The sequence below is a fragment of the Protomyctophum bolini genome (genome assembly GCF_963924005.1).
Source record: "Protomyctophum bolini genome assembly, chromosome: 16".
Lineage (NCBI taxonomy): Eukaryota > Metazoa > Chordata > Actinopteri > Myctophiformes > Myctophidae > Protomyctophum > Protomyctophum bolini.
In genome coordinates, this window is record NC_137877.1 from 39,921,673 (window position 1) to 39,938,429 (window position 16,757).

Below are 16,757 nucleotides of genomic sequence, written 5' to 3' on the forward strand. Positions count from 1 at the left end.
CATGTGTTATTTCATGTCAAGGAGCCCTAGAATTACGGTATATGTATTTGGCCTTCCGACCCACATCTGTAAATATATAGTTCATATATAGAAAATATGTTGTTCCAGGGACCCCCCCAGAAGCAAAGATTTGAGCTAAAAAACGTTCACTCTGAAAGAATATTGATATTCCAAATGTGCGCCACACTTTCACGATTTTTCAAAAATAGCAGATCTACAAGCTCGTAGTGCGGCACTCAGTGCCGCACTACGAGCTTGTAGATCTGCTATTTTTCAATAGCTAAAGTATAACATATAATGCTTTGAAACACCAACGGGGGTTCCCGCCCAGAATGGGTTAAGTAGTGTAACATTTCCCAGCATTCTGCACTGATCCTCTCTCTCTACCTCGCAAGCTTTTGTTCCTCTCCACAGTCGACGACAACAGATGAACAGATCAATCAGAGACGATGCAACAGCTTCTGGTGATGATGAGAACATCTTGTGACTTCATTCTGAGCTCAGTGTTCCACTAACTTGTGTTAGCTTAGTTAGAAATAAGTCCAGAGTGCTCTCTCTCTCTCTCTCTCTCTCTCTGCAACAGTAGGTGTGAATAATAGTCTCTATAGCTTCATTAGCAAGTTTTGTGTGTCTCCATTGTGTGTCATCAACCTCGAACAGGGAGCTAATGAACATTGACTTTATACTGGCCGTGATAAAAAAAGGATTATGAGATCACTAAAGTATATTTCTCTCTTCTATGCCACGCAGCATAAAACCAGCACAAGCGTGTATAGTTATACATTCTGTCTTGCCTTTCTTCAGTATAAGAGTTGCAGCTTGATTCCATATAATATTGCGTTTATTCCATACACGGCCGCACGGAAAACTATGCGTTTTCGTTGAGGACTTTATAGTTTCGGGTCTCCTTATAGGACAGCCTGTATACTCATCCAACTCATTGCATGCATGATGTCAGCTGTTTTTTATTAATAAAGTTCCGGCAGAAAACGTGGAGGACTATACTGTATATACAGTAGTCAAATATTTCAACATTCTCTACATGACGGGATGACATTCATAGCAGCGAACAGGGACAATGTAACCCCCAAGAGGACCGTTTTTTGTCTGATTTTTTTTATCATCTTTTTGTCCAAAGTTTTACACAACCACCCAATAATACCGCACTGTCTTGTTTACCAAAATGGCCCCTGAGAGCCAAGGGCCCCTGGGCCACAGCCAATGGCTATAATTTTGACCCTTTACAGCAAACGCATGTAAACCTCTTTCGATGAATGGAAATCAATAATGGGACACAAAATGACGCACGTAAACCATGTGAGTCATAGTTGGAGTGGGGAACACATGCTAACAATAATGATTGCTGCTAATGATTAACCACTCACTCCCAGTGGGGATTGTGTATACAGTGAGGAATCAGACTGGTTCAAGCTTCAAAATGAAATAGAATATTTAAATACTGTCAGTATCATCTATGACAATTTTAATTGAATTATGTTTTGTTGTTTACATTTTTATTTAACGTTATATAAAACGGTGCCACCAACGCCTCCCCCGCCCTGGCCAGCCGGGGCGCCTGATGGAGGGGAAAGGAACTGGTTGGAATAACGTATTCCTTCCACATGGCGCTACGTCCAACCAGGGAAACTCTCCCCCTGTCAGATGTAAAGGAGCAACTTGGACACTCAGGCATGAAGGAAGCATGAGTTCAAGTCCGTTGCTCTCCCCTTGTCCCCCATATATGGAGACCAGTAAGACGCGCAAACGCGGGAAGCGAACGCAGCTGAGACCCTGCAGATCATGTCTGTCTGTCTGTCTCTGTGTCTGTCCCGCTGTTACTGTATATGTGGACCTGGCCCCTTTTGTGCCCATAAATGGAACTGAGTGGACCTGGCCCCTTTTGTGCCCATATGGAGCTGAGTGATTGCTGATGCAACACACTCCATATTTGGATAGCGGGACAGACAGACAGACAGACACACAGACACACAGACACACAGACATGATCTGCTAGGTCTTATAGTAAGTGCTCACTGCGTTCGCAACTAGGTTGGCGGAGGGTGTGCAGAGCCCAGGATCACATAAGATAATTGACATCTAATATACTGTATATTAGAAAAATAAAACTGTGACACCCTCTGGCTCCGCGTTACACGAGGCCTGATCTTAAAAAAACTAGTCTAGCTTCAATGACTCCATGACCTCCACAACCCGCTGTGCAAAAAGTGGGAGGGGAAGCGTCCTCCCTATTTACACCGAATCAATCTCCGGGCTAATAAGGTTGGTGGATGCCAAAAAAGGATTGCTTTGTGCAGCAGCTGGAACGACCCCCAAAAAAACTGCACTCGGAGCAGACGGTTCAGGTGGATAGTTTAGAATAGTGGCCTGCTGGCTGCCGCCGGGCCCCGAAGATATGGGACAATTTTTGGACAAGGCCAGAAGATAATGGCAAGGAAGAGACTCGAGTGTCTAACTCTGTGAGGTCTCTCTGACCCATTTTGAGATTTTGAAGTTGATTATCTTTGCCCCGTGAAGCTCTACGACTTTTCCTAAATATTCCATTCAAATAATCTTTCCCTCTTTTTTTTTTACCAGTGGCTTGAAAAGCACTGGTCTATGAATAGTTACCCATGAAAACATTTTGTCATATTTTGCATTTAAAGGTAGAGTAAGTGATTTCACTTAATTCAAATATCACTTATTTTTTTGTTTTGTTGTGATAATCCTCCCTACTATAGAGTGTGCTGACCATGAGTTCCTCCCTGTCCCCAGTTAACCCCTGGGGGTCAAAAAACCTTAGGTTTCGTTTTTGGTTCTCTATCCTGATTGGATGAAAGGCTGGGTCCCAAGGCAAAAACGAAACCTAAGGTTTTTTGAGTGAAATCACTTACTCTACCTTTAACTCCCGTTTCATTTTATATGGTTATAATATGGTTATATATTAAAGTAGAAAATGTATCTGAAAGAAATAAATACAATTCCAAATCTGAAATCTTTAATATTTGCAAAGATTTATGCAAACAGTGCAAAGTATGCAAAGTAAATATATATAAGTATATATAAAGTAAATGAAATAGCACCAAAATAAATGAAGTAAAAATATACAATACGTAAATATAATACTTTGTGGTGAACTGCAGTGAGATGAATAAAGTATGGTGCGTTTTATGCACAGCTCAATTAAAGTCATTGCTAACAAAAAATAAAGGGTCTTATATAGTGCATTTCATGGGTCTCGCTTCATTCAATCGGGTCTGCTTGTTATGCTCAATGAAGTGGCCGTAAGGAAATTGGTCTTTGGTCCAGCACCGTTTAGATGAGAGAGTTGCGACAACTCGGTTCACTTGGTGGGGCCACTGACTCCAGCTTGTGGAGGCGACCCGTGTTATGATTATCATTTCTACGTGCGGGTTTTGTTGTTTATAACGTATAGGATGAGGTAAACGGTATTATGAGTCACCAGAACAAAGGGGTATTTTCGATTAATCTAACACATAACAATAAAACGAAAAATAGGCCTATATCTCTGTCTGGGACTCTGGGATATGTTCACGAAGCCCTGTGTATAAACAATAAATTGACCCAAAATGTATTCAATGTCTCTTTAGAAAACCACTTGTTTTCCGGCTCGCTCTCAGATTTAGAGTTATTCTGTTCCATTATGTCTGCAAATGTGCTGCTATAAAAAAAAAGAGTTGCAATATGTAATGAACAGAATCATTCAGGCGGTTTGTCTTATCACGGGAAAAGCCCTTATAGTTAATACATTTAGACCTGAGGTAAAAACATTCACTTTGAAAGAATATTATATTCACAGATTTGCGACACATTTTTACGATTTTTTCGAAAATAGCAGACCTACAAGCTCATAGCGCGCCACTCGGTGGCGCGCTATGAGCTCGTAGATCTGCTATTTTTCAATAGCTAAAGCATAACATAATGCTAATACACCAAAAGGGGTTATACCGCCCAGAATGGGTTAATACATTTGAATCTCAATGTGTAGTATAGTTTGTAGTGAATCATTGCATCTAAATAGGACTTCTTGTTTTCTCAGCGGAGCGATCGTCTTGGTATTCAACGGAGGAATATTGCAAAGGGGGCGCCGGGTGCCGTCTCTATTCATATATACTCTATAAGGTTGACTCTTAAACCCATTCAAACCAGGAAAGCATCTGTGTCACTTTATATTATAGCTATTCAAATACAGCTGGGTATAAAAACACGCAGCCGGGCCTCAAACTGCCAATATTGACAAGCTTAACTTTACAGAAAAGCAAAAAGCCCAAAGCCGCTTACATAATAATAAGCAGACATCAAATCAAATAAAAACTGTATTCATATATAGAGCACATTTAAAACAATCGGAATTAACCAAAGTGCTGTGGTGAGATTAAAAAAAACCCATCAACAATCAGTGCAACAACAACAGAAGTGCAATAAACAAACAAACAAAACTCAAACGATTAAGAGCGGTTGAAAGTTTGTTTTGAGAAGTGATTTAAAAGACATGTCTTTATATAAATGGGCACGTTGTTCCAGAGCCTATAGGAGCCCCTACTCCTTAGGTTCGCCACGTGAACCTTCAACAGCAGTGTGTCAGCTGACCCCAGTGCCCTTTGTGGGGTGTATAGGGGTCTAAGAGTTCTCATAAATATTAAGGGTCCATGGGGCCGTGCAGGGTTTTATAAGTAAACTAAATAATCTTAATAATCTATCCTAAAAGATACAAGGAGCCAGTACAGTGCAGTGCAGCTAAATCTGGGGCTGTGTGCTCGCGGTTCTTTTGCGTGCCGGTTGAGGAGGCGAGCAGCATTTTGCACCAACTGTCTGCATGGGCGCTTAAATGATGCCTGGTCAATGCTGGAGAGAAGGAAGTTACAATAGTCCAGTCTGGAGGATATATAAATGTGTGGATGGTCTGGTCAAGGCAACACTATAGTGGATGATATCTGCTTCTTTAAAAGCACAGCGAGAAAAGAAAAATGGTTAGCACCAAAAGAAAGTCCTTGCGGTCTTGTTCCCAATTAGGCCCTATACAATCAATTCATAGACAAATTGATGGGTCAGTATAGGAGACTCAGTAGGAGACTCAGGGCTGTATTTTGCGTGTCTTAAGTACCAGGTCTTATTACCTAACTTGAGTAAACTAAAGACCTGGAGGCGTGATCAATGCTCTTTGGCCACTCAGAATAGCCAAATGGCATTGCCTCCAGGTCTTTAGTTTACTCAAGTTAGGGAATAAGACCTGGTACTTAAGACACGCAAAATACAGCCCACAGAGTCTCCGCCGGTCATCAAATGATTGGCTTAGGATAAGTTAGGATTGGAATGCGGGAAAAAAGGGATATATACACACACACACACACACACACACACACACACACACACACACACACATACACATGCATTTGAGGCTTTATGTTGCGTGTGATTAATAGAAAATACGTCATTTGTTTGGCTGAACCTACTCCTTTAAAGGTATAGCAGCTGTGATGCGAATACTTAAACTTAAACTTATACTCATTAATCCTCTGTCCCCCATGGGCAAAAAAAAATACGAACAGAATAATCCTTTATCAGGTCGCACTTCAGAATCTTGTTAACCCATTCTGACCTGAGATCAGATTCATACGAGGTTTCCACTGGACACACACTGCATGGTCTGATGAACCCATTCTGACCCGAGATCAGATTCTAAAAATGTCAGTCGTTCTTCGATTTTTCAAAAATAGCAGACCTACAAGCTCGTAGCGCGCCACTCGGTGGCGCGCTATGAGCTTGTAGATTTGCTATTTTTCAATAGCTAAAGCATAACATGATGCTAACACCAAAACGGGTTCCCGGTCAGAATGGGTTAAAATGACCACATTCATCACGCTGACAGTATCAATTCTTCAACGGACACATATAAGTTATACAATCTCACATGAACGCTTCACATCGCAATTGTACGTGTTGTGAGACTGTTGTTAGAACTGGTATTTTCTTTTTTTTTTTTGAAAAACTGTGGTTTGTATGTTTTATAAAACTACTAGTCGATACCCGTCCGGGGATATATAATATGAGCACCCAAAGTATGTACAGAGTTTGGGTTATGCACTGCAACACACACACACACACACACACACACACTCTGAATTGTGTTATTTCTCAATAATGACCGCTGGCCGGGCTCTATAACAGACCGCTGTCTAATCAAAGGCTCAGAGAACCAGCTGCTGCACTGCATGACTTTTACATATAATAATAATAATAATATTACATATTATTATGTGCTATAACACAATGTGAATTAGACACACCTCTCGCCCCTAGAACGCAGTGTCTGTGGGGATACACGCAGTTGATTCGTTCATCCCATTGCTTGGGGGGCTGTAACCTTGGCGACGATAGAATCCTGTTTGTTACATTAAAAACACTAATAAACACTAAACAGCGTACAAGTTTGGGAAAGTGAAAAAAAAAACGCTTCGCAGGGTGGGTGCATGAATGCATATTATGTATGTATGCTGTTGGTGTGAAATGTGTGAAAATCTGATTAATTGCTCCAGCCACTGAGGAGAAACGGGACAGAACAGAGAGAAATTGGACAATGAAAATACTAACACGAGCTTGTGACTAAATTACAACTGCATTTGATCCTCTTTTTTTTCCATTCCCTGTAAATATTGTACTTATACACGGCTTGTGTGCTATAACGAACGGTGCAGGCTATAACGATACGATCGGATCAAAACATGGATTAAAGAATACAAACCCTGGAAAACTGAGATTCCGGAAGTTTGGAAGGATATATAGGGTACTAATTTAACCCTCCGTTTTCGCCGCTTTTGGCGTATACTCCGTGTTATTAATACCTGGCAAACATTAAGGAGTCGTGTAAAAAAATGATTTTTTTAGACACAGTGCATGGACCCAACAGATGATCAAATTAAATGAAAAAAAAATCACACCCGTGTGAAGTATAAGTGGTGCAACTCCGTGTTGGGGGTTCTCTAATGTACCCTCTACTGTACTGGCACACCTGAAATCACCATATATACAGTTAATATGTGCGTGTGTGTTAGGTTGCGCACAAGTGGTGAAAAACAACCATGCTGTTTCTGTGCTCTGCACCATGGGGGGCAGTCAGACAGATATTTTGTGAAGCCACTGAGGAAATCGGGATTTCCTGAAAGTTCATCATTATAATGGCCTGTTGTGGCGCTGTCATTGGACCCAGAAAAACCCATATAGCCCCATAGAAGTCCATGTATTTGGGCCCAACTTCACCTATAGACTGTATTACCTTAATAAACATGGTCATGAATACTTTTTCTGCTTCCAGTCACTAGTTTAAAGTCTCATATCTAATGTCGTAATATTCTTTTTGGAAAATTATGGTCCCATTTATTAAAGAAATGGCCATAAAGTCGCGTATGTTCTGAGGGGCGTGGCTACCGTTACAGTCTATGATTCCCCTCCCACTCGAGTCAAAATAAAAACCAACGGAGAAGAAGGGGGGGAAGTCCCGCCTCGTTGTCTGGGCCAGCCAATGGGCCAGCTGGGCCCAAACGGATCTAGAAAGATGGCGACTTACAATACAAGGACTGACAGGCTTCATTTTACGTTCATGTTAGACCCGGGGAACGCTTTGTCCATATTTTTTTACAGTCTATGGCTCACACATACCCAGCCAGCCAGCGAAGAGGTTTGCACCACTTAAAAGGCACGTCCGACGCACAACAAAAAGGGAAAGCATTACTCACTCTTAATTGTGATATTCTCTGCCGATAATGGGAGCTCAATTGTTATGCAGAACACATCATATTATGCATGAGACAATTGAATGATGAGAATTATATTATCAAAGACTATCCATTCCCAATGGAATATAAATCTGTAATCCACAAGAAACTCTATACAAACTTTAAGAACAAGCTGTGATAACAGGAAAACAAATTGATTCATTCAAGTGGATAATCCATATGCGTACCTATTCTATACACTGCACAAAATACACAAGTCTCTGCTATTTTTTTAAAAGTCATGAAAATGTGGTGCAAATCTTACTGAATATTATTCTTTCAGAGCGAACGTTTTTAACTCAAATCTTTGCTTCTGGAGGGTCCAATCATGGAACAACAACATTTTTTCAGATGGAGGTCGGCGGCCCAATTACATACAGTATATATTTGTTGGGGTCCTTGACCTGAAATATTGAGCACCACTGATACAGAAACAGAAACTGATTCAGAAAGTTGGGAGGCATTTTTAAGTGGTGCAAACCTCTTCCTTATAAGTGAGTATGTGTGTGTGTGTGTGTGTGTGTGTGTGTGTGTGTGTGTGTGTGTGTGTGTGTGTGTGTGTGTGTGTGTGTGTGTGTGTGTGTGTGTGTGTGTGTGTGTGTGTGTGTGTGTGTGTGTGTGTGTGTGTGTGTGTGTGTGTGTGTGTGTGTGTGTGTGTGTGTGTGTGTGTGTGTGTGTGTGTGTGTGTGTGTGTGTGTGTGTGTGTGTGTGTGTGTGCGCGCCTGCCTGGCTGGCTGGGTATATGTGTGAGCACGAAAATGGCATGGTTGTTTTTCACCACCTGTGTGCAACCTAACACACACAAACAAACACACACACACACACACACACGCACACACGCACACACACACACAAACACACACACGCACATAATTATTAACTGTATATATGGTGATTCCAGGTGTGCCAGTACAGTTGTTGTTGTATTGTTTAATTCTGTTTTCTGTGCAGTCTGTGTTTTTATTTTCTTTACTGCACAGCTGCCCCCCCTTTGACAACTTGTAGATTTATGTAGGCCTACTGTTCTTTATGAACTTTTAATCTTTTAAACCAATGACCTCTTCCTTCAGGAAAGGATTCCATATAAGCCTTATCCATGGCTTCTTCCTTTCCTTGCATTGTATTTTTGTTTCTTTGATATGTTATTGTCTATTTTTTGTACTATATGCTAAATAAATAAACCTAAACCTAAACCAGTACAGTAAAGTACAGTACAGTAGAGGGTACAGTAGAGGGACCCCCACACGGTATAACTCTGTCATTTCTCAACTGTTTCGGACGCGGGGCGGCTCGCCGGGATCGGGGCCGGCACCCCTGGGTGTGTTCCTGTGGTGTCTGGAACTCCACCCCCCCCCCTCCCCCCCTCCCCCTCCCGGGGACCCCCTCACAGAGTTGCACCACTTAGTTCACACGGGTGTGATTTTTTTTTTTTTTTAAATATCGACGTCAGGCCTAAATGGGTTAAGTGCAGTATGCCTACTTCAGTAAATGTACTTACCGGTAGTTACTTTACCTCGGTGGGACTGCAGTATAGGCCTATATACTTCAGTAAATGTACTTTAGTTACTTTACCCTTCTGGGACTGCAGTAGATCCTAAAAAAAGTCTTCAGCAGCAGCTGTGAGACCAGAAGCTGATTATGCCATGAGAAATGCTGCATGCCTGCCATGGCATGCTCTCTGGGATAATAAACTAAATGATGTCATTTTGTGATTCATAATGAATTCATCTCGGTTATAGTTTGCCTCTGGCGTTGTGCAGCAGCACAACCGAGGACTGGCTATTTAGAGATCATCTGTTGGAGCTATTACAAGAATAACAACAACAAGACTCACAAACACGTACTGTATACCAGTCTGGAGCCAAATTACCAAACTACCGAACGCATGCCCTCACTACAGTATGCCCTAGGGGTGTGTGTGTGTGTGTGTGTGTGTGTGTGAGTGTGTGTGTGTGCGTGTGTGTGTGTGTGTGTGTGTGAGCGCGCACGCGCCCCATCTATTATAGTTCATCAGATAATTAGCTCATTAACATTTAGATTGTTGAATTAAAAAATTGCAAATATATACACTTTGTGCTGCGCTTTGAGCTGAGCTTGTAAACCTGCTGTTTTTGAACTGTTTTTCTAAAGATCTGTGAAAAAGGGTATTAGGAGTCTCTCTCAGTCTATCGGATAATAAGGTGTGAGCTGGTGTGGAACGAACGGCAATGTTATGAACAATAATACGATGTGCAGTGCAGCGTGATGTAAACTAATTAACCCATTCTGACCTGAGATCAGATTCTAAAAATGTCTTCTACATCCTGACAGTTTTCATTCTGACCTGAGATCAGATTTAAAAAATGTCAGTCGCTCTTCAATTTTTCAAAAATAGCAGACCTACAAGCTCGTAGCGCGCCACTCGGTGGCGCGCTATGAGCTTGTAGATCTGCTATTTTTCAATAGCTAAAGCACAACATAATGCTAACACCAAAACGGGTTCCCGATCAAAATGGGTTAAACCATACCTTAATTATCTCTCTCTCTCACTACAAATATTAGTAGCGAGATAGTATTTTATTTTTGTATTAATGCCAGAGACATATGACTGATTCTATTCGTTTTAAACCCGTCTCTAGTCAGTGGTTATAGACATTAAGCTGATCTCTAGTCAGTGGTTATAGACATTAAACTGATCTCTAGTCAGTGGTTATAGACATTAAACTGATCTCTAGTCAGTGGTTATAGACATTAAACTGATCTGTAGTCAGTGGTTATAGACATTAAACTGATCCCTAGTCAGTGGTTATAGACATTAAACTGATCCCTAGTCAGTGGTTATAGACATTAAGCTGATCTCTAGTCAGTGGTTATAGACATTAAACTGATCTCTAGTCAGTGGTTATAGACATTAAGCTGATCTCTATAGTCAGTGGTTATAGACATTAAACTGATCTCCAGTCAGTTGTTATAGACATTAAACTGATCTCTTGTCAGTTGTTATAGACATTAAACTGATCTCTTGTCAGTGGTTATAGACATTAAACTGATCTGTAGTCAGTGGTTATAGACATTAAACTGATCCCTAGTCAGTGGTTATTGACATTAAACTGATCTGTAGTCAGTGGTTATAGACATTAAACTGATCTCTAGTCAGTGGTTATAGACATTAAACTGATCTGTAGTCAGTGGTTATAGACATTAAAATGATCCCTAGTCAGTGGTTATAGACATTAAACTGATCTCTAGTCAGTGGTTATAGACATTAAGATTATCTCTATAGTCAGTGTTTATTGACATTAAACTGATCCCTAGTCAGTGGTTATAGACATTAAACTGATCTCTAGTCAGTGGTTATAGACATTAAACTGATCTCTAGTCAGTGGTTATAGACATTAAACTGATCTGTAGTCAGTGGTTATTGACATTAAACTGATCTCTAGTCAGTGGTTATAGACATTAAAATGATCTCTATAGTCAGTGGTTATAGACATTAAACTGATCTCTAGTCAGTGTTTAAGTACCAGGTCGTATTACTTAACTTAAGACCTGGAGGCGTGTTCAATGCCATTTGGCTATTCTGAGTGGCCAAAGAGCATTGACCACGCCTCCAGCGTCAAGTAATAAGACCTGCTACTTAAGACACGCAAAATACAGCCCCCGCAGTCTCAAAAGCAACTCGTGGCCCTTTCCTTTATACTGTCTTAAATTTAAGAAGCGCATGCTTGCCTTCTGATCTAGAAGCTTGCGGCTTTTTCTCCCACACGTACTGTAAACATACATTTTTTTACTGTAGCTTTTAATTAGTGCCGTTGAAAGCGTTTTCAAATAGCCTAAAGTCTAGTTTTTTTTTAATGAGCTGCGATAATAATGACACAAACAAAACTCTATACCGCCGGTTGTATATCATACGATGCCCGCATGCAGAAAGTGAGCAAGCCAAGTCACGTTGCAGGTGGATTATTACACGGAATAAAGATAAAGTAAGATGTGCATCGTAACGCTGAGTATTGTGTCACATGCCAGAAATGAGTGTTTTTCGAGCCAAGTCTCGCTTCTCACTATAGCAACACTGAAGGGGAGTCTGAGGGACGGAATGCAAATGATGTGTGTCTTGGCGTACTAGAAATGCTGGCATACATTATCCCATTCTGACCTGAGATCAGATTCATACGAGGTTTCCACTAGGACACACACTGGTCTGATGAACCCATTCTGACCTGAGATCAGATTTAAAAAAAAATGTCAGTCGTTCTTCGATTTTTCAAAAAATAGCAGACCTACAAGCACCTTTCAATAGCTAAAGCATAACGTGATGCTATAACACCAAAAGGGGTTCCCGTTCAGAATGGGTTATTCATCAGCCTGGCCCTTCATATCAGATGTGTTTTATAAGAACATCCATGGCTTCATGATTTTACACAAATCACTATTTCACAGCAGCAGCAACACGACAGAGACAAATACGTTACTGTGAGCCTCAGCCAGCACTGGGGTTCTTTTTTTTTATATGTTTTATTCCAGTATCATAACCGTATTGTTCCTGACGTCGAAATTAAATAAAATGGTCGCTCTGAAAAAATATATATTCAAAGATTTGTGCCACATTTTTTTACGATAAAAAAAAAATAGCAGACCTACACAAGCTCGTAGCGCGCCACTTGGTGGCGTGCTATGAGCTTGCAGATCTGCTATTTTTCAATAGCTAAAGTTTAACATAATGCTTAGTTAAAACACCAAAAAGGGGTTCCCGTCCAGAATGGGTTAACTACATGAATTAACCTGAGGCCGATTCACTTTTACCGACGGACCGGAAGTTTTGCCCGGATGTGGCTGGAGCAGCTAAATGTAGCCGAAACACTCTAAAGGTGATCGCCAACAACGGGAAGCATGATTAAATCTAATGCGACTATAGCGAACACGGGACCTTTTCTTAGAATAGTATACTTAGATCGCAAGTTATTAACATTTCAAGATTTCCGTTGACGTCAGTTATAGGCTGTGGAGCGATGCGATCGGTTTTCATATCAATAAACTTCGTCTTTTGGATAAAACTTCGTCCTGGGCGCTCGCTGGGTGTTTAATTTAGGCTAACGTTTTGATTTGTAAAGAAAAAAACACTTGTTTCTCTGCAATAAGTCACTTTAATTTGACTATAATAACACATAAGAATGAGAATAACCAACAATATAAATAAACATTTTCAGATGTTTCTCTAAGATGATGAGATCACAACGTTATTGTTAAGCTCTACTTTAAGTAACTAAATAAAAATAAAAGTTAGTAAATAATAGCCAGGGCGTGGACTTTATTACTTTATTGGGGGGGGGGGGGCACTAAGAAGAAGGAATAAAATCAATAAAAACAGTGGAATGATCTAAGTGCATGGGGAGTTTTGGAGAGTGCATGCTGGGCAGCAATTCCAGAACAGTGGTATAGGCCTACAGTGGAACATTAGAAAACATATATTTTATTATTATTATTCCAGAACAGTGGTACAGTGGAACATTGCAAAACATCTATTTTTGCTTCAGAGGACATAACCTCCATAACAGAATTTCCAATACCAACATTTGGTAACTCTTACTTGGAGTCGGGACTCGGGGACTAACATGAGGCCCCACAGGGAACCTCTCACTCCCATGGAGTTATAAAAGAGCTCACTCCACTATAATGTAGGTATAGGCTATGTGTAGCAGCCTCTCTGTAGTTAGCCTCTACGCCATGTCTCGCACCGAACACAGCTTCGTCCGCGCGCCGCGGTGATATTATGCTAGCTCACCGCAGCGCCACAACAAGCCTATAACGGCGTCCTGGTCTCGATGCAGGACGCGCTGAAGCAGCCATATAGCGTGCAGGAGACCAGCATCAGTCCAGACTCCATATGGCAGCCCCATATGGAACCTGTCACTCCGTTTATTGTACACAAATGTATGCTTTTATTATGCATGCTTTTCATCTGTTTATTTTTATTTTTATCTAAATGTCCCGTCCACGGGACAAAAGCGATTATAAACGGCTTCTTCTTTGAATGATTCCTTTTGGTGAATTTAATAATAATAATAATAAAACTTTATTTGTATAGCACCTTTCATGACATGAAATGCAGCTCAAAGTGCTTTTCTTTGAATGATTCCTTTTGGTGAATTGGCTTTGTTGTTGTCTGCTCTCTACACAGACTGCACGCACTGAGCTACAGGCTGGTTGTTGTACCGTTTGTATCCGTGGCCGACTGGCTGAAACCCGTCCTGACTGGCTGAAACCCGTCCTGACTGAAACCCGTCCCGACTGGCTGAAACCCGTCCTGTGAGAAACGTACCAGGGTGAAAAAACGGACAGGACGTGCAATATCGCTATAGTCGGCTTGTGATTTTGATACACTGTATCGACCGCCAATTTCGATTTGATTTCGATACATATCGAGAATCGTGACAGCCTTAGTATAATATAGCCTATATACCTAAAATCTAAAATGACACAGATGCTCTCCCGGTTTTAACTCAACTGCCAATGGCAAGATTTATTACCGTAATATTCTTCCAAGGCTCACACACTGCCAATGAGGGCGGCGGCGGCGGTGGGTCAGGGGTGGAGTGCCTGGATGGTACCCGCAAGGTTGCCAGTTCGAACCCCTTATGTGGGCTCCCCCAGAGTTACTGTTGAAGTGTCCTTGAGCAAGACACTGCACCGCTATTTGCTCCTGATGTGCTAGTTGGTGCCTTACATGGTTTCCGCTGCCATCGGTGTATGAATCAATGTAATGTAATGCACAATCTCTGTAAAGTGCCTTGGATAAAGGCGCTATATTTAAATGCATGCACCATTTACCAATGATCAAGATTCAGTGGTTTTACGATAGTGGGCGCTCTATACTAACCTGACGCTGACAGATGAGGGCGGTATTGGGGAAACATATTCCCCAACACAACACTCATCTGGGATCTCTGACGGAGTTGAGCCCTGAGTCAGATCTGCTTCGTACCGAACCAATCAGCGTGAGCTAAGGGCGGGATATGTGCGAAACCGGATGTGAAGCTATATAGACACATCAATATGATTGGTTGTGTTTGCACGCCCACACGGTGATAGACAGACGCTCCCATCCAATCATCTACCATGTATCTTGAAAAAAAGGAACAGCCCCGTCATCGAATTTGCTTCCGCGATCCCAGATCCCAATAAGCTGTGAAACAAATTTGTGTAGCAAGCTTTTTGGATCTGGCAGCGTCAGGTTATCTCTATACCGCAGCTCAGTGGTTTTTACGATAGAGGGTGCTCTGTACCGCAGCTCAGTGGTTTTTACGATAGAGGGTGCTCTATACCGCAGCTCAGTGGTTTTTACGATAGAGGGTAGCTCTATACCGCAGCTCAGTGGTTTTTACGATAGAGGGTAGCTCTACCGCAGCTCAGTGGTTTTTACGATAGAGGGTAGCTCTATACCGCAGCTCAGTGGTTTTTACGATAGAGGGTGCTCTATACCGCAGCTCAGTGGTTTTTACGATAGAGGGTAGCTCTATACCGCAGCTCAGTGGTTTTAACGATAGAGGGTAGCTCTATACCGCAGCTCAGTGGTTTTTATGATAGAGGGTGCTCTATACCGCAGCTCAGTGCTTTTTACGATAGAGGGTAGCTCTATACCGCAGCTCAGTGGTTTTTACGATAGAGGGTAGCTCTACCGCAGCCTGTGGTTTTACGATAGAGGGTAGCTCTATATCGCAGCTCAGTGGTTTTACGATAGTGGGCGCTCTGTACCGCAGCTCAGTGGTTTTTACGATAGAGGGTAGCTCTACCGCAGCCTGTGGTTTTACGATAGAGGGCGCTCTACCGCAGCTCAGTGGTTTTACGATAGAGGGTAGCTCTATATCGCAGCTCAGTGGTTTTTACGATAGAGGGCGCTCTATACCGCAGCTCAGTGGTTTTTACGATAGAGGGAGCTCTATACCGCAGCTCAGTGTTTTTTTACGATAGAGGGTAGCTCTATACCGCAGCCTGTAAATGACCCGGCCAGGATCAACAACGCCATTATGGTCATCACAAAAATGTTCATCTGGTTCAGGATAATGCTAAAATGTTTCTCGTGATTTCTGTTTCTGGTGCTTTGGAGCGACATTCAACTGTCCATAACTATATATATGGGATGGATTATCGCCGCGTGCTATATGCGGCACTGTGCAGTTAGCATTCTGTCTGTCTGTCTGTCTGTGACAGACCTTTTCTTAAATCTGAGTCATGTTTTCAGTGACTGCGGAGAGATGATGAGGATTATAATGATGAGGAATGAAATGAAGAATGATAATTAAGGAACAGGCACTGCTCAAAAGACGACGTAATTACGCTTTCAACAATCAGCAATGCCCTGATTAACCCATTTTGGGCGGGAGCCCCTTTTTGTGTTTTAAACATTGTTATAATTTAGCTATTGAAAAATAGCAGATCTACAAGCTCGTAGCGCGCCACCGAGTGGCGCGTTACGAGCTTGTAGTTCTGGTATTTTTTTTTTTATTGTGAAAATGAGCCACAAATCTTTGAATATTATATGAACGTGAAAGTTTTTAACTCAAATCTTTGCTTCTGGGGAGGTCCCCCCTGGAACAACATATTTTCAGATGGGGGTCGGCGGCCAATTACATATATTTTTGGGGGTCCTTGACATGAAACTGTATGAACACAACTGACATAGAAACATGGGTTTTTCACAGAACTGTCAGGATTTACAAGACATTTGTAGAATCAATGGTATAGGTCGTAGTAAATGGCTTAATTAATGCACCCCATCTGCACAAGTCTTTCTTGTAAACAACATTAAAAATAAGTAAAATAAGTAAGAAACTCCCCCCTGTCAGGTGTAAAGGAGCAACTTGGACACTCAGGCATGAAGGGAGCATGAGTTAAGTCTGTTGCTCTCCCCAGGTTGGCGGAGGGTGTGTAGAGCCCAGGATCACAGTAGATGATTAGCACAGGGGTGAAAAATGGGTTACAAAATCGTGG